Consider the following 19,042-nt stretch of genomic DNA (forward strand, 5'->3'; position numbering starts at 1 on the left):
CCACACGTGGGCCTCATAGACCACAGTCAAGCCCATGTCAAGTTCAGATGCTCTTTCCCTCAATTTGTTGTTTTCATGTTCATTCATTCACTCAACAAATATTTATGGAATGTTTACAGTGTGCCTATCACTTCTCCAGAATACCGGAATGCAGCAGCAAATAAAACAGATAGAAGCCCTGCCTTACACAGTAATGGGTGGGGGAAGACAAACCAATAAGCACAGTATGGTAATTGGCAGGGAAAATAATAGGTTGTGAAGGAGTTGGGGGCCACTGGATCAAACTAGGAAAAGGAAGAATGGTGTGGGGTTCTGAGTTTCTCGTGGTAATTGATGTAAATAGAAAAATGTAACCAGGTAATTTCTCTCTCAAGGAAAATTCTAGCATAAGGCTGGAAGAAAGAAATGCAGACCATGTAGCTCAGAGTTTTGGAGTCTTGTCTTTACTCTTGCAAACATCAACAGTTTGATGTTTGCAAGAACAGTTTGGTGTTGGCAAGAGTAAAGGGGCAGGAAAGTGGCCTTGTTACCTGGAGCCAAAGGAACTGGAGAGTTCCCTCCACCACCTTTGGCAGAATCTTTGCTTAATTCCCAAGTGGATTCTTATTCAAATCACTGTCACCTAGATGTATTAAAATAGAAAAGTTCTTCTTTAGAATACCTGACAAAATTACTAAAAATATACCTGCAACATTTTCACACAAAGTAAGAAAGCACACACAATAAAATTTTGATGGCTTGCATCCTCCCCAGGAACTGAAATAATATTCACAACTAACTTTACTCTTTTTTACTTTCATCTCCAAGTGGGAAAGAAACAAAGAAGAAAACACATCAATTATTCCCTTTTCTGGTACACTGTGATTAAACTGTGTGTTTCATACTGTAAGCTCCCTATTCAAATTGATAGAAAAAAAACTGTGTAGTTTCAAAACATAAGCAACACCCCAAATTGTACTCAAGTCCCAGCAAACGGTGGCAGGAAATGAGCGGACTGGGCACATCAACAAAGCGAGTGTCCTCAATAATGTGATTATTGGCTGCCACATGTGTCAGCTGGAGACTTTTCTGCATGGATGCTTCGGTGGACTCTGGGGAGAGAGTATTTGGAGGGAGCTCAGGCTTGGGCATTGACTAGCTGATTTCCTAGCTAGAAATAAGAACAAGCATGTGTCCCGAGGAGAGTAATGACTGTGGCTGAGTTCAGAGGACGTGCCGAGTGGAATGTACAGATTATTCTTCCTAAGTGTACGTACAGCAGGTAGCATATACCTGGTTTTGTCATTTACCTTTGTACAGGTTGCAGGGTGCCTATAGGGGCTGCGGTGAAGCTCCTGTTTTTCTCTTCACCAAGCCATTTGTGCCAATGAGGGGCCACGTCCCACACCCACCTGGGCATTTTGGAGGGTGTGTGAGTGTGTGTGATGCCTTAGGACACTTCCAAATACTCTCCACTATATATTAAAACTCCTCCTTTCCATTGGATATTTCCACTTAGCCAGAAAGCATTTAAAAGTATATATGCATGAAAAACAATACTTACTCAATCCTCAAACCACTGTTTCTGTTATTTATTTTTCATCATTCACTGTCTCCTACGCCTACCCCATCTCTTCATCCTCCAACCTGCATTCAGTCCCTCTACTGAAAACCCACCTTTAACATCACTCTTCCCCCAGTTACCAAATCCACCCACTTCCTTGACTGTATTCTCCTTCTGCAATATTACACTACTGATCAGCATCTTTTCCCTCAAATCTTTCCTTCCTGGACTATTCATTCTGTTTGTTTACCTTTCTCGCTAGGATTGCTTCTTCTGTGACCTTAACTCTGTTCTATTTCCTTGCCTCTGGTCACTGGAGTTTTCTATTAAGCCCTCTTCTCCACTCTCTGTCTTCCAGGAAAATGTATTTACTCTCATCATTTCAATTATCATCTCGAAGCAGAGCCTTCCAAACAGCTATTGAGAGTTCTGACTTTTCTAATGAGCTCCTATCCCAAACATTTCACCGTGTGCCAGGCCAACGGGTAAAACCAACTGATGCAGCTCGCAGCTGGGCTTTGCAAAGGCATTTTTCTGCAACTGCAATCAGAACCAGAGCAGCCACAGCCTCGTGCTCTTTTGAGGACTCTCCAGAAAAGAGAGCTGTGCAGGAGGGAGATAGAAAAGGAAGATGGGATAAGGGGAGAAAGGGAAACAGAACCCAGCTTGTGTGTCACTGGTTTCTGCTAAGTTTCCGAAGCACGGTTTCCCAACAACGGCTCAAAGTAATTTTAGATTTGAACTTGTCACTCTCCATCTCAGCCATAAGCTGTCTCTCTCTTGGAAACTTGGTTATGTTTATGTAAGTTCATCTTTTTTCTAATCATCTGGGTTCAAACTATCAACACAACTAGTTCTTTTAATTTTTACCTATCCAATACTTTTCCATTATGTATTTTCTTTTCATCCTCACTGCCTTCTCCCTGGTTCCAGTTCCTATTGCATTCCACCTGAACTGGTACAATAGTGGGGTCTAACCTTTCCCCCACCCCCCAAACTCCAATCCTATATCCCATTCTCAGAGATCTAACCTTACTCAAAACAGCCCCTGGTTATATGAATCTATTTTAATAGAAGACACATTCTGAAAATTCTGAAGATGGATAAGTAAAACTACAATGGTTAAAAATAATACAATATAGTTCATAAATTTGATTGGTGGGCAATTTTATAAAGTAAAGTCAAGCTCTGCTTCTGTGTGCCAGCACCAAGAAGAGAATTGTGACAAATACTCTCTTTGCATTGAGTGGTATATTTCTCTTGACTGTAAACAAGGGCCATCATTAATATTATGCAAAATTCCTGTCAAGAAATGTAGTTGTACATTTTCATTTGTGATCTAGGGGAGAACGGTTAGAAAGAAGCCCACCAGTGGGTAGAAGATTTTGTATGTTGATGGAGTGAAAGTGTACCAACAAAAGAAAGTCTCAGTAAACCAGGACAAGAGTTTTTCTGTGGAGTTTGCAAGGTAAAGCTTGATGAAAACAAAGTACCCTGGTGGAGTGTATGTTTGTGTCCACAGCTAAAGAGAAGAGCTCCATTTCCTCAAAACGATCAACTTTGAGTGAGAAGAAACCAAACTCAGAGCACTAAACAGAAATTCCAGAAACTAGGACATTAGTGTTGATTATTCTCCTTAATTGATAATGCTGGGCTCCACAAATATACTCTTCAGCATTTAACTAGTTTCAGTTATGACAACTAATGACTGAATATTAAGACATGTTCTTAAAGGAAGAGGGGTATGGGAGTCAGTTCTGCATACTTCAGAGACTTCTCTCCCATTCTCTGAGATTGGTACCTGACACCACAACCCTATTTACACAGAAAAAGTATGAGTGGTTCCTCTGGAGTCATGTAAAGCAACTTGTTAATAGGAAGTTCCTTGCATAAGCTACTTTCCCATTCTACACACTCCATCCTGCTAGAAGAACCAGGAGATGCACCCAGAGTAAGCAGTCATGAACACAGAAGCTTCATACTGGACAGCAGGGCAGGAGTCTGCAATTTGGTTTCTATTTTGTCATGAGAAGTTTCAATGATATTGGTGATCTAATATTTCATGTCCTTCTATCAACATTCCACCTTCTACGACTATTGGCTCATAATTCATCATCCATCTCTCGCTGTCTACCCCATCCCACCACACTACATCATCTTCTTGAAGGCAACGGCTGTCCTCTTATCTTTGTATCTTATCTTTGTGCATAAGAACAATAAGTGAACCAATGAATCAATGAGCAAACGTGCCTCACAATAGTGGTTCTCAAAGCAGAAGGTTAAAGTAGTGAAACACTGTACTTAATTGGACATAGAAATTGTAGTTGTATAAAAATATTGCTATAAAGACATTGCTGTTGGTAAATTCCCGAATTATAAGTTTCAGAATTAATTAGAAAAAGACCCACACCCAACTGCATTCATTTTGCTCAACAGATTACACTTAGCTGGCTTCTGTATATTATGGAGGATATACAATATCTTATAGTAAATAACAAAACCACCTACTTGATTAAATAGCATATAATAAACAATGCCTCTCCCCAAAGCAAGAAACCGGATGCACACCTTAAAACAATGGCCCAGTTTGTCACACTTGACATAAATTGCTAACAACATTTTTTTAGCATATTACAGGAAAAGGCTGTTCTAGACCTTTCCTGGACCTGGGGCGGCATGACCACAAAAACTCAGATGTTATCAAAATTCTTACCGAAACGGACCAGAGTGCTGAATGCACGTCTACCACTTTCCCTGCACTCCTGCACTTCTCCTCTCCCTTTGTACAACAATCTGGTTTGGCAAGAGATATTAATATTTTATGTATTTATGTTTAGAGAGAGGGGAAGGGATGGAGAGAGGAAGAGAAACATCCATGTGTGGTTGCTGCTCATGAGCCTCCCACTGGGAAACTGGCCCACAACCCAGGCATGTGCCCAGGCTGGGAATCAAACTGGTGACCCTTTGGCTCATAAACTGGCACTTAATCCACTGAGCCACACAAGCCAGGGCTTAAGATGGTTTTTAGGACAGGAGTCCACCATCTCCTCAGGTCACCGGCACTTGAATATAGCCAGCACCTGTCTCACGAGTTTGGCTTTCACTGCGGCAGGCAGCCAGACCTGCATGTGGTTTCATGTCTACAGTTTACCCCATTTTCACTCTTTTCTTTTCGATTTCTTTTTTTACATTCAGCCTTTGGATATCTTCTAATTTCTCGAACATTCTCTGATTGGACTGATCTTTGTGACTGCACATGCAATGCTTACTCTGCTCAGAAATTTACCCATTTTACCTTCTTACCATTCAGGCCTCAGCTGAGAGGTGATGTCCTCCTGATTAGGCCACTTTTGACACCCTGGCTTGGTCATCCCCCAGATGTTCTTCCTGTGAAGATAGGTATATTCAACATCTTCTAAAGTTATTTAACTACAAAACCACACACAGTACTTTATATAATAGATACGTTTTCCAAAAAGGTGTCAAAAGATGAAATGATATTTTCTACATGAAGAGCATTGTCATTTCAAGGGATCTGTTCTGTTCATTTCTATCGATCTTCGATTGGCAGTAATTCTTCACATTTTATGTTTTTCTGCTTCAGACAACTCAATTCTTTAATTATATAAACTAGACTTAAAAGTACTAGAGGAATATCTATTTAAATAAATATTTGAGTGCTTTATCTTAACAACATTATTAACCTTTGTTTAGTAATTATTTGCTAACAGGCCCACTGATATCTGGAATATAGTGTGTCCTTCCACTGAGCATGTTCAAACATAATTTTATTTTTGCAATGATGACATTCAAATTCAGTTTTCCCTTTTGAAGTTTTTTTCACTGCCGCATTGCCAATATTGGAATTGCCACTAACATATTTTTCAGGAGCAAGGATAAAATAATGTGTGAGAGAAAAAAAAATGTGACGGGGAAATTTGACAAAGTGTTTTAACTAAGCAGAGGCTGAAAATAGAAGCTGGTTGTATGAGACATAGCTAAGCAGACATGACATCAAATATGCAGTGATACACCGAAAACTCGTTCAAATAATAGATCATTCTGGTTATCTATTTTTACCATAAAAATTAAAACATGAGAAACGCTCCTATTCAAACCAGAATGATACATTCACAGTCTGAAGAAGGGACGGGGAGTGGGGACTTACATAGCTCCAACATGAACTCTGAGGGCAAAAAAAGGGAGATAGACCACTAGAGCATCCCTCGAATTTTACACCAATGGCTAAACCCAAAGATGAGAAGCATTTTATTACCACTGTTAGGGTAGGTTCATTCATTCACCTTTCTCTAACCAAGACTCATTCACTCACCAACGCTACCATGTCCTCAGAGAAACAGAAAGAGGTCATGAAACATTTGTCCTGAAACGTATTTGTAGCCACAACCATGAAGGGAAGTAATTTCTTTCCATGAGAAGTGATTTTTAAAATAGTAGGTGAATTTTATTTAGAGGGCGAATAAGTGACTTATCTCAACGTGCGTGTAAGGCAGAAGTCCTGTTTGTGAATCATCTAGAAAGAAGCCATTACGGCTAATGGTCACTAAATCAAATGATTTCTCCAATGCCTCAGCACATCTTTTGTCTAAACCACGAGGTTTAGAAAGTCTGAAAGTAGCTGCCTGCTCTATGGTTGTTACTAAAGTGCATTGCCACTCTCATGCACTGAGATTTTTGCAGACCTGTAGATTCAAATCAGTGCTAATTGGCTCAAGCCTGGGGGAAAAGCTGATTAAACTGTTTCAAAGACCAGAGCAAATGAAAAACTCTAGGCATCCACCCTTAGGAGTGTGGCTCAGTTGGTTGGGCATCATTCTGCAAAGTGGAAGGCCACGGGTTCAATTGCCAGTCAGGGCACGTGCTTGGTTTGAGGGTTCAGTCCCCAGCCAGGACATGTACAGGCAACCAAGCGATGTTTCTCTCTCATATTGATGTTTGCCTCCCTCTCCCCCTCCCTCCCTTCCCCTCTGTTTAAAAACAAATAAATAAAATTTTCCAGAAAACCTCTAAGCGTCCTCAGAAAGATAGTGTCACTACCAAGTAACTAAATACACATGATGCTAGTGACGCTACATTTTAGACTCTTAAAAGTAACAAGTGCCAATTAAGCATTATTCCTTTCTTGGCTAATCTGTTCTGTTGGTCTCAGAATGGGCTTGAAAAAGCAGAGGTTCCAGCTTGCTCCCTGAGCAGGATGTGAATTTACTACATGGCCAGGGGGACATGTTAAATAGTAAATGTGAGACTGACTTTGTAACATATGCTTTCCAAATGACCCCATATGTGGAAGTCTTCACATACAAGGAGATAGCCCTCCATCAGCCACCCATCACCCATCGGCTTTCTGAATCACATATGCATGTATACAAAATTGTGGGCTGCCAGCCTGTTCCCAAGGATGTAGTAAATACCGGTGTCTTGGCACTAAAATCTCTTCTAGAGCAATATAAAAAACTCTACTAGGGTCAGATCTTCATAATCAAGAGCAATAAATAAAAGATTCTTTGCTCAAACTAAATAAAAATCAGATTCAAAGGACCCAAAGCAAGTATGCAAAGTTAGTTAATCTGATTCAGACCCAATCCATATTGTTATTGCAAAAAAAAAGTTCACATTACATTTCATAACGAACCTGTAGGGCGGATCTCCAGATAAAGGAAGGGACTAAGGAAAGATCATTTTACCCATGGACTAAGGTGGAGAGTACAGAGTTGAGATACTAACCTCGAGATGTTTGCTTCCAAAAACGTATCTTTCCATTAAGAGCTATTGTTTTTCTCTTCAAGGCAAATTCTAAAAGAAGACTGGCAGAATAATCGTGGTAGTGCTAATGAAAACATTAACTACTGTTCCCACTACGATTGCTCAGGCTTATTCTCCACGGCGCCTCTGTGATTAAGGTGCTCAATTTTTTTATCAGCATCTGAACAAATAATTGAAGTCCACAAAAAGAAAATTATCTGCATAAACAAGTCACCCATAGTTTGGTCACTCTGATTCCATTACTAAATCTCTCCTTAACTCAAAATCCTAATTAGTGAAAGGAGATACATTATCACTTCTCTTATTTCAATGTCAGGAAAGGAGCCAGGAAAGAAATTTGAAACCCTTGTTTTTCTGTCTAAATGTTTTATTGACAAAACCATATTATATCTACATGCCCCAATGAAAATAAGGACAGGAAGGGGGGGGAAAGTCTTCCACAAGGGCAGAAGGACATGGAAACAGCAACTCATTCTCTCCTTCCTCAAGAAGAGGGAACAATGACATTGATTCATTTGGAGGTAAGGCTTTGAAAGTCCAAGGACTTGGCATTGACTGTTTAACTCTGCTCCCTACTCTGACTTGTTTGCTTCTGCCAATTTTGCACAGAGACTTCACCCTAAAACGTCAACCAGGATGGAGGGCGGGGGTGCAGAATCACGAGAAACCCACAAAACCTATAATATTCAGCTACACTCTTTATTTCTGGTTCACGAAAAGAAAATGCCTGGGTGTGTTCACTGTCCTGGGATTCCCTCTCTTGGAATCAATGTGAACTTACTCGTATTTTATCTCCTCTTGGACATATATGGAAATTTCTATTTCACTCTCCCAGTCCTAGAGGATCCGAGCTCACATTGAGCCCACAGCCACTTATTCTAGCCTGTTTCTGACAGTGGGTGTGGCTAAGCAGGCATCATAACTATTTAGAATTTCAGAATCACAGTACCAAGATTCATAATGGGTTAGATAGCCTATGATTTTTAAAATACCCCCAATTTACTCATCGGTAAATAGGAATGGCAATATTGCTATCTATAACCATGAGGAGAATTGAACAAGAATGAATATACATATTCATTTCCAGCATAAAGTGAATGACTCTCCGCCTTTCTGACATCTCCAATCCAGAGGCAGCAGTAGCCAGATTCTGCATTCTAGGAAGCAAACGTTCGAAGGCTTCTCGCTGTAACAGATCCCAGGACAGGAGGAGCCAGAGGCAACCACAGCATTCCACTTGCACAATTTTCTGCTCTTAGTGCCTGTCATTCCTGCTCAAGAGACTCATCACTTTCCTCTTCTCTCCCCATCCCTGCCATCAAGGCTGCTCTCATACATTTCCTCAACCAAGGCTTCAATCAGAAGCAGGACATTTAAAAGCAGAAGTGAATCTAACAACGTAACAGAGGTTAATCCCTCCCTTGGGCATATAATTCCCAATGTGAGTCCAAAGAATGGGAATCAGCAGAATTTTCCTTCTAGCCATTGGAGTGATAAGAAGCATGTCGTTTTATATTTGGAAATAATGAGAGTAAGGGAAGAGTGGCAGAGTGAGGGGCCTTGAAATTTCTGCTTAATCCTATCATTTCCTTAGTTACCATTAATTGATTCTACAACCCTTTTAACAGCCATAAACGTAGACAGGTCCTGGCAGACGTCCTCCCCCTAACAATTTTGGGGGCTAGGAAAGGAGGNCCCCCCCCCCCCCCCCCCCCGTTACTCCATTGAGAAAAACTCTTGCTTGAGTCAAGGGACAATTTACTATTTTTATGTTACCTAACTTAGCAGTATTTCCATAATTTTGAGCAGTGCCTTTTTCTTGAAAGTCTCTCTTCTCTAAGTTTCATGACAATAATGTCCAATATTTTCATGCCCCTGTGGGTGGCCCTATTTTACCCAGCTACTTGACATTGTGGTTCTTCAAACGATTTGCCTTAGGTCTTCTCTTTTCTTTCTTGATTCTTTTTCATCAAAAATGATCAGCATGTCCTTCTGTGACCACTTACATACAAGTAAGTTTAACTTTATGCCCAAAGCCTGGACCTCTTCTCTGATCTCTGGTTGCGCATATCCAACTGCCCACTCGTGTCCCAGCTGGGATGTCTTGGAAACCACAACCCCAGTTTTCCATTGGATCTCACATCCTTCCCTGTATCAGTCAGGGCTCTCCAGAGAAAACAGAACCGATAGGATACATAGAGAGATCTATAGAAAGAGATCTATTATGAAGGATTGGCTATCACATAATTATGGAAGCTGAGCAGTCCCATGGTCTTTTGTCTGCACACTGGAGGCCGAGGAAAATGACTGCTGTGATTCCCGTCCAACCAGAAGACCAGAGAGCCAGGTATGCCAATGCTTTGGTGCAAAAGAAGATGGATGTCCCAGCTGAAACACAGAAATCAAATTTGTGCTGCTGCTTCTTTTTTGTTCTAGTTTTATTTTTTTTTAATTTTATTTTGAGAGTGGATTTATTTAAGCTGGGGACAGTGAAACAAAGGAGGGCCTACCACAGGAGAAGCGACAGGGGAGAGACTAGGCGGGACTACTCTGGCTCTCTGGAAATGTTGTGGGAGAGAAGTGAGCCAAGGCAGGGCTGCTGCCAGGTCCCTGGAGAGTGAGAGAAAAGGGGACCTTGGGGATGCGTTAGTGTGGAATGAGCTGCCACTGCCCACTTCTCCCCTGGATGCAAGTCATCTCGTGGCGTCCCTTAGAGTTTAGGAGGTGCAAGTCTGTGGGGGAAGAAGAGGGGAGAGGGAAAGGCAGGGGCATGGGAAAGAATGGAGGCTTCAATTGCTCCGGTGATGCCCATTCCCATTGGTAAGGGTGACCGATTTTACTTACCCATTCTACCTATTCAAGAGTGAACACCTTCATGGGCACACCCAGAAATGTCTACCAGATCTCTGGATATCCCTTAGTGCAGTCAAAATGACATGTAGCATTAACCACCACATGTCCCCCCTCCCCAGGCTCTGGTAGCTTTACTGTCACAGATGTCCCTACTATCCATAGAAAGAGCATTCATGACACCTTGATCTCATTACCTTTACTCTCCATATCCTAAGTGTAGCCAAGTTCTGTAGATTTTTTTCTCCCTAATATCTCTTAGATTTCTTTTTACGTTACTACCTTTATCGCCACAACTTTGGACCACAGCAATTGGCCGTCTTCTACCCAGGTTCATTGGTGCCATTCTTGTCTCCCTACAATCTTTTTTCCATTAGAAAGCCAAAGTGATGTGCTAAGAAGCAAATGGTCTTGCCCTTCCCTACTGAAAACATTTCAATGGTTTCCCAGCTGTTCTTAGAATAAAGACCGCAGTCCTTAACAGAGACCTTCAACACTGAGGACCCTCTGCTCCTATCTACTGCCCTCTCTGTTGCCCCTGTCTGCCCCTCCAGCATCATCTACCTATTCTGTTGCTAAATGATACTAGGCTCCGTCCCACCACAGGGTCTTTGTTCAAGCCTCAAAACACCTTATCAGCTGCCCATCCCTTTCATTTATTTTATTAGTTTCCTATGATTGCCATACAAATTACTACAAGCTTGGTGGCTTAAAACAAAGGAGATTAACTTGTTATCCCACAGTTCAGAGGGCCAGAAGTCCCAAATCAAGGTGTGGTGTCAGCAGACTGGTTCTGTGCTGCAGGCTGGCCCCTACCCCAGGGCATAATCCAGGACCTCCAGGTTCTTGACTCTTGCAGAAAAGGTTTCAGGAATGAGTCAGAGTGAGAACAAAAGCAAGTTTTATTCAAGTAGAGAAAAAAAGGAGGTGAGGTGATGCTTCTGGGAAGGATACTCACCTTCCCAGGAGGTGAGCATCCTGGGGAAAAGATCAGAAGTTTAGCCTGGGTTTGGCTGTCTTCACCCGCTGCTGTTGCTGCTGCAAATCTCACAGGGCACCACCATTAAGAAAGCAAAAGCCGGCCACACGGTTGCTCAATTCCCAGTTTTTGAGCTTTGTGGTGCCAAATTCTGTCTGTGATTTCAGGTTGGGAGGGGGTCCTTCTCCTGATGGTCCATTCTAGAAGTGTCATGGCATCCACCTAGCTTTGTGGGGAGTCCTCTTCTGCTTGTGGTGTCAGTTTGCCTTATGGTGATGGTCTAAGGAGCTTTGGGGTTGGTCTCGGGTCAATTTTCCCTCCATCTTGGATTGATCTGGTTTTAGCCAGTTCTTGTGGAGGTTGACTTCTATGACTACTGCAGGGATTTCCTGATGTAGCTGTCTTCTCTTCCCTCCTGCGTGGAGGTGAGGGCTTTGGTGAGTGGACCTAGCAGCTTGTCAGTCTGGGATGTTAGTTTCTACTTTCTTATTCTAATCAGGACTTTCCCCAAACTTCTTTCTATGCTGCTTCGGTGGGAGGGCCATGCCCCCTATGAAGTCTCCAGGGAAGAATTTCCTTTGCCTCCTCTGGCTTCTGGTGGCTCCAGACAACCCGTGGCATGCATTGCCCTGCAGATATGCAACCCCGGTCTCTTCCTCCTTCTTCACATGGCCTTTTTCCTTTTTTCCCCCCATTTCTATTTTCTGTTCTTTCTTTCTAAAAAGCCAAGTTGCATTGGATTTAGATCCCATCTGGTTATCCAGGGTAATTTCATCTCATGATCCTTAATATAATAACATCTGTAAACATTCTTTTTCCCAATAAGGTCACATTCACAAGTATTTAGACATATCTTTGGGGGGGGCACAATTTAACCCATTACAACAACCTTAAACTTTATTTATTTTTCAGCCTCAGCCTAAAAATCATTGCCTCGGAGTAGACATTCCTTCCCTAAATAAGCTCTCACATTATTACATACTTCTCCTTTGGGGTCTGCTAGCCAAGTCCTCACAGCAGCAAACCATGCTTCCCCCTGCACAGTCCAACATCGGTACACAGAACCATGTACACAGCAAATGCTCAAATTCCCTGAAACAGATACGTTCAGTCAGCTGATCTCAGTCCCCATAAAATTGTAGGACCTTTGATTCCCACCCTTACACCGTCACCCCCCCACTCAACTCTAAATCTGGAATAATTGCCTTACCTGGGGTCCAGGGTGCATTCGAGGCGCATACAGCTTACATCTGAAGAGTTCGTGAGTGTCTGTGTGTATGTGTACGCCTGTGCTTGGAATCATGCCCACCCGGATTATTTAAAAGTCAGCCTGAATCCCAGGCAACCCCTAAAGTGGTTCTGTTTGTACAATAATATTCTAACTTAAACTTTGTTTTTGTTTGAGCAAGTGGTACCTTTTCTAATATTCACAAAGGCATGGTGTTAAGTAGGCAGTTGGTGGCACCACCCAAATTCATCCACTTCTTTCTGTTACTACTGCTGTGACCTTGACCCAGATGCCATCAGTCCTTGCTTAAATTGCTGCACTACCCATCTACCTGTCTTTCTGTTTCTACACTTGCTTCTTTACAATAATTTCTTCCATACATGCCATTTGTAATAATCTTTTCTTTTTCCCCATCAGGCCACTTAAAATTCATGCCATTCCCTTGCTTAAACCACTTTAATAGCTTTCCACTGGATTTAAATTATCCAAATGCTTTACTATTAGCCCCTTTATTGTCTGATTCCTGTTATTTCACATTACTCCCCTCCTCACTCTACCGCAGCAGTAGTGCAGCTTCTGTCCCTTGAATAGTCCTGATTTTAGGGCCTCTTCAGAGACTGGAATAATGTTTCCCTAGGTCCTTGTACAGCTAGCTCCTGATTAGTTAGGTCTAAGCTAAAATGTTACCTTCTATCCTATCTAAAATAAATCTCCCCAAATCATTGTCATACCACCTGATTTTATTTTCTTCATAACAATTGTCTAAGTCAGAGTTGCTATAACAAATTACCAGAGACTTGGTGGCTTATAAACAGCAAACATTTATTTCTCACAGTTCTGCGGCCTGAGAAGTCCCAGATCATGGTGTCGGCAAGTTCAGTATCTAGTGAGACCTACTGCTTCATAGACGACTGTCTTCTTGCTGGGACATCTTTCATAAGGGCACAAGCCCATTCACAAGGGTTCCACTGTCATGACCGAAGCACATCCCCCGGCCCCACCACCTCAGGTCATCACATCGGGGACTAGATTTCATCAGTGAATTTCAAGAAGACACAGGTATTCATTCCATAGCAGCAATTGTCACTATCTAAATTTATCTCACTTTTTTATTATGTATTTCCTATACACAAAGGAAAATACAAATATTTGATGAGTAAACAAATGCTTGGTACCATAGCTTTGCTGTACACACATCTGTAGACTCAGACGAACAGTATGCCAGCAGCCAGGAAGGTCATAGACATGCTCCTCTCCGTGTTCCCTGCTCCATCCCCCAGCATCTCCCTAAAACTCAAGTGGTTCAGAGGCTTGGATTCTTGTCTCCACTGCACTGTGCAGCAGTCTTAGAACCATTTTACTGTTGTTACTCTAAACAACATTTGCAAGGTCCAGGGCAATGAGGTCCCTCCCCTTCCCCCAGTGGCCAAGACACAAAAGAGATTCACCCTGTCGGTCTCTGTGTACTGGAAAAAGTCCTTCTACAACCTACTGTGAGCCAGGTTACTTACCTTCCATTCCTTAATTCCCAACCCACCTACACACTTAACTTCACACCTCTTTCCTATGTGGAAACAACTGTGTCTTACTCACTTTTGTATATTCAATGTACCATAAAAATGAGAATACAGTAGGTATTCCACAATACTTACTAAAAATAGGTGAATATATTACAAAAAAGTAAAGGACTAAAATAGATACTAAAAAGAAAAGCAAGTGCTTCCTTGTGATGGGAAAAAATAACTCTTAGATGAGATTTACAGAATCAAATATATATATGTTATATATAATATATATGTATATATAATATATATAATATATACACATATAACAAGTTAGACAGAAAAAGTCCTCCACAAGATAGAAATAATTTCCCAAAGGATGTAATGAATGTTTCCATATTTGCATCACTTCAAACTATACTGAGAAATCAAAAACATGTAATTATAGAGTCCTGTAAAAATAAAAATCTCTGTCCCAGGGAAAGCCGCTGAGCATCTGATTTGAATGCAAGATGGACCAGCAGTCACTGCATGTTAATCTCCTTAAACCTCAGTTTCCACATCTGATAACACTTACCCTGTCTCCAAGGCTCTCAGGAAGCTAATGAGCTTGTGTCTACAGTGCACAGGAAGACCTTTACTTGCAAGGTGCGATGGAATGCCAAGAAATTCATCCCGACGTTGGTTTCGATTGGAGAACTCCTTCCATTATTACAGAAAAAAAATTCCACCAATGATTCATCAGGTTTTGACCCTTCATACATTTTCAAATCAAAAGATCTTTGAAGCTTTAAAATGTATATCTAATTAGAGGTAAAGGTTATGGAAAATTCGGCAGCACTGGAAAGCCAGGGTTCTTTGGTCATGGCCAACCTTCTGTTCTCGCCAATTGCTCTGAAGAGGGGAGTCACCTGTTTATTATCTGCAATGGTTTGCAGGCAGAGGGACCTCTGCTTACAGCACATCATAATCATCACCAGCCATTCTACAGCATCCACAAGAGACGCTTCCAGAAACGTTCGGTCCTGTGCTCCAAAGCAGATGGAGTTGATTAGCTCTGTCATTCTATTCCCTGCTGATTGGACTGATGGGAACCAGTCTTATCTTTGAAAGAATATGCTGAAGTTTTTCGAAGTCTTCTGGGACCTAACATTAGAAAAAGGATGCTGTCATTCTTTCCTCTCTTTCTGAATCTATCCTCTGGGGGAAAAAAAAACCCTCCATAAATCATCTAAGCATATGTTCAGAGAGAATATAGTTATGCTAAATGCAAGGTTTAAAAGGTTTTGTGTTCAATTAGCTTCTTTTCTGTTTTTTTTTATATAAAAGAATACACAAAAAATGCTTTTAAAATTTTGTAAAAGAACGTTTTTCTACGAAAGAGCATGCTTGCATAAAGTTTGTATTAATAGTAAAAGACAGTAGCGAGAAAAGTCAGAAAAAAGACCTGGAATCAAAATACTTGAATTCTGTCTCTTCCACACCCTGGACACTAAATTTTGGCCCAGTTACAAGGTCCCTTAGTCTTTCTGTCTATTTAAAGGAGAATATTTTTGAGCTACTCACTTAACAAGGTTGTTATAAAGAGCGAATAAGATAATGTATTTGAAAATATTAGGAATATATAATTTATAATATTTAAAAACATTGATGGTTTTATTGATATTGCTAACATCTAGATCACACTGTTAAATAATTATTATTGTCATTAGTCAGAAAATGTATTCAGTTTCTGTTATTTTAGAAGAAAAACATATTTGAACTATAATCATCCTCATCCTATATTACATTTTGTGTTGTTCAATATTTTAGTTCTATCTTATTTCTATCCCCAGGTTTCATATTGCTATTTTCTCAGTCAAATTGGTTTTGGTTAGCTTTGAGCTCACCAAGTGTTTTGATCACGACTTCATTTTATGTCTCTGCCCTACCCTCAAGTATCTTTTTTTCCCTCTGTTTCATATGATGCATGCAGAGCAGTGTCTCTCTAATTGGAACAGCACCAGATCACCTGGAAAACTTGCTACAGCACACCTTGCGACCCACCACGGTTTCTGATTCATAGATTGGGCATGGGACCCGAACGTTTACATTTCTGCACATTCCCAGGTACTGCTTTTGCTTCTGGTGACCACACTTTGAGATCACTAGAAGATTCTTGGGTGAGAGAGTAGATCATAAATTCGGTTTTTGCTTGTCTGAGAAATGCCTTAATTTGACTTTCCTCTTCAAGGATAATTTGGAAGGATACATTAATCCAGGTTGACAGTATTTTTTCTCTATCAGCACTGGAAAACATTATTCCACATCTATAGGTACTGACGAAAAGTCTAACTTCAATTGAACTATTGTTTCTTTGTGGGTAAGCTTTTTTTCCTCTGTGGCTGATTTTAAGACCTTCCTTTTTTTTTTTGTTAATTTGCAATTTTCCTAGTGAGGATTCTTTCTCTTTCCCCACTCCCCTCATTTTTCCCCTTCCCTTCTCCCCTTTCTTCATTCCTTCAGTGTGGTTTCCTTAATCTGTGGGTTCATGTCTTTCATTTAGTCTGGAATAGTCTCTGCCATTATCTTTCTAAATATTGCTTCACCCTACTTTCTATGTTCTTATTCTCATGATCCAAAGAGATATTTTCTCTCTCTTTGTCTCACTGGGTAACATTTTTTTAAATCTACTAGTCTCTTTCACCTCAAAGTTGAATACCACCCGAGGGCTTATTAGAAATGCAATCTTTTGGATCCCACCCCAGACCTACAAAATCCGAATGTGCATGTTAACAAGCTCCCTAGGGGATTGCCATGCAGAGTGAAGGTTGAGAAGTGTGACTCTGCCTTCAGGTTTGTCTAATATGCTACTTAATTTACTTATTAATATTATTACCATAATGATTATATTGTTTAATTTTTAGACTTTTGTTTCTTTTTCACACTTTCTTGATCATATGTATAGTCTCTCTCTTTGTCTTTTTATTCTCTTTTTATTTTTATACATTTCTTAAAAATTCTCATTTTTGTGTAATTATTCTAGCATCTAAAGGCTTCGAGAGACACAGTGGCTCATTTCCTTGTATTTTCAGTGACTTTGGGCTGTGAATTTATATTCAACTGATGTAACTCTGTCGGTTTGGAGGACACTAGGTTGATGAATTGCTCTTCCATTGTGACTTTGGGATCTGCCAAGTGCCCTCGGGCATGGCAATTGAAGTACAATTGAAATTACTTTCTTGTCTTGAGATTTTTTTATAACACCAAAAGGGCTTTTTTAATCTTCAAACTTGTGTGAGGAGCTCAAGCCTTATTGTAAATGCTTTGGGACAGACAAACGTCTTTGTCATTTTCTTTTTCCAGGAGGCAAGTTTTTTTTAACCAACTCATCATTGAGGATGTGGCCCTGTGAGGGTCTTAGCTTTATGCAACATCTCATTTCTAACTCCCTGCCTTATGAAGATCCAAGACCTTATCACCCGGCCTCACCAGCTGGCAGTGTGACTAGCTTTAGTTTCCTCCAATAAACAAATATGATAAGAGCATCTGTAGCTTTGCTTGTCATTTTGGACTTTAGTCACTCAGTTTTCATCCTGGGATTGATCTAAATTTCTTCTGATCTCAACTTTCAGGGGGAAAGAAGGCGAGAAAGAAGTGAGAGGCAGAAAGAGGGGAGAAAGAAGAGAGAGAAACAAGAGGAAATGAAGAGTGAGGGAGGGAGAGAAAGGGAAAGAGTGGGGAGAAGGCGGAGGAAGGAAGACAGAGTTAAAAAAAGGGGGAGGACATATTCATCCAGCATGAGTTATTTTGTAGCAGACAGAAATATCCATTGTTATTATATTGCCAAACCTCCACAAGAACCCTACATTCTGTTGAATTTATTTCTATTAGACCACACGTTCTTTCAGCTTTGGGCCCTTGTTCGTGTCTGCTTGAAATGGTCTGCCCCTCTTTAACTCTCCCTCAGCTCTCCTTCACCTGGGTTATGAATGCATTCAGGAATAAGCAAGAAAGTACTGACAGAACAATGGTTAAGCAATGAATACATTTAAGTCTGGAGATAAAGGATCCAACAGGCCAGTGATGTCAGGACATGTGGCCTTCTCCCAACCCCTGGATGGCTGAGTTGCTGCCTTCTCCTCACCCCTGGACGGCTGAGGTCACTCGCCACAGATTCCCCCATCAGTGTCCCAGTGAGATGGATGCCTTCTCTCCTCTTTATTGGCCTCACCGGCAAATGTCCCTTTGTATCTTATCAGCCAGGACATTCGCACCATGGATGTCTGGCTTCAGGGAAATGATGCTGTGGCCCAGAGCATGGCGACTATGGCTGACTTACACCTGTTCTGATTTCAAAGCATCATCATTCACGACCTGAGCAAAACAGTGGGATTTGCTTAGAAAGCTTTGTTGTTGAGTAGGGGACAGTGCTTTTCTCACCTGGAAGCTCATTTCTACCTCTATTAAATCACTACTATCCCAAAACATGTTAGGTCTCCTGTTATACACACTCTTCATAGCACTAAATTAGGTTCTCTTGGAACTTGTTTATGGGAGCTTATTCTTACCTTGATGGAACACTCCTCACATTTGACATGGTCTGTGACATGTCTACCTTCCCTGTTATATTGTAAACTCTATGAAGCAAAGGTCAGAAATATTTATGCTCAATGTTTAATTCATACAATAAAGACCAAACATATATTTGTTTAAAAAGAACAATAAAAGCAAAATATAATAGGTCTCTACCCATAATTTTATTCCTAAATTCTCTCCTCTGAGAATGGACTTCAATGCACAATAACCTGCTAGACATCTGCATTCAGTGACCCTAATGCAGTCCTTAGATGAAACTCTCATATACAGTGGTATATGATTTTATGATGGGGTTGGGTTCTAAAGTAAGCACAGGAACTACAATAAAATATACATAAGAGTATCCTAGGAAACCCCAGTGATATTCAGAAACATTGTCTGCCCCAAAGTATTTACAATCAGGCATCAGCTTCACCTGACTAAGTTTTTAAAAAAATGTCTGTTGTCTTTTTTCCATTACCATTTAACATAACACCAAGGGCTAACTATGAAACTTTTCATATAGCATGTAAAATAAACAATAATTGTTTTGCGAATGTATGAAGTTATAGGTTTGGGTGTGGTCGGGTCAACAGGGC

Source organism: Sturnira hondurensis, unplaced genomic scaffold, assembly GCF_014824575.4.
Source record: "Sturnira hondurensis isolate 20B ecotype Veracruz unplaced genomic scaffold, ASM1482457v3 Scaffold0001872, whole genome shotgun sequence".
Classification (NCBI taxonomy): Eukaryota; Metazoa; Chordata; class Mammalia; order Chiroptera; family Phyllostomidae; genus Sturnira; species Sturnira hondurensis.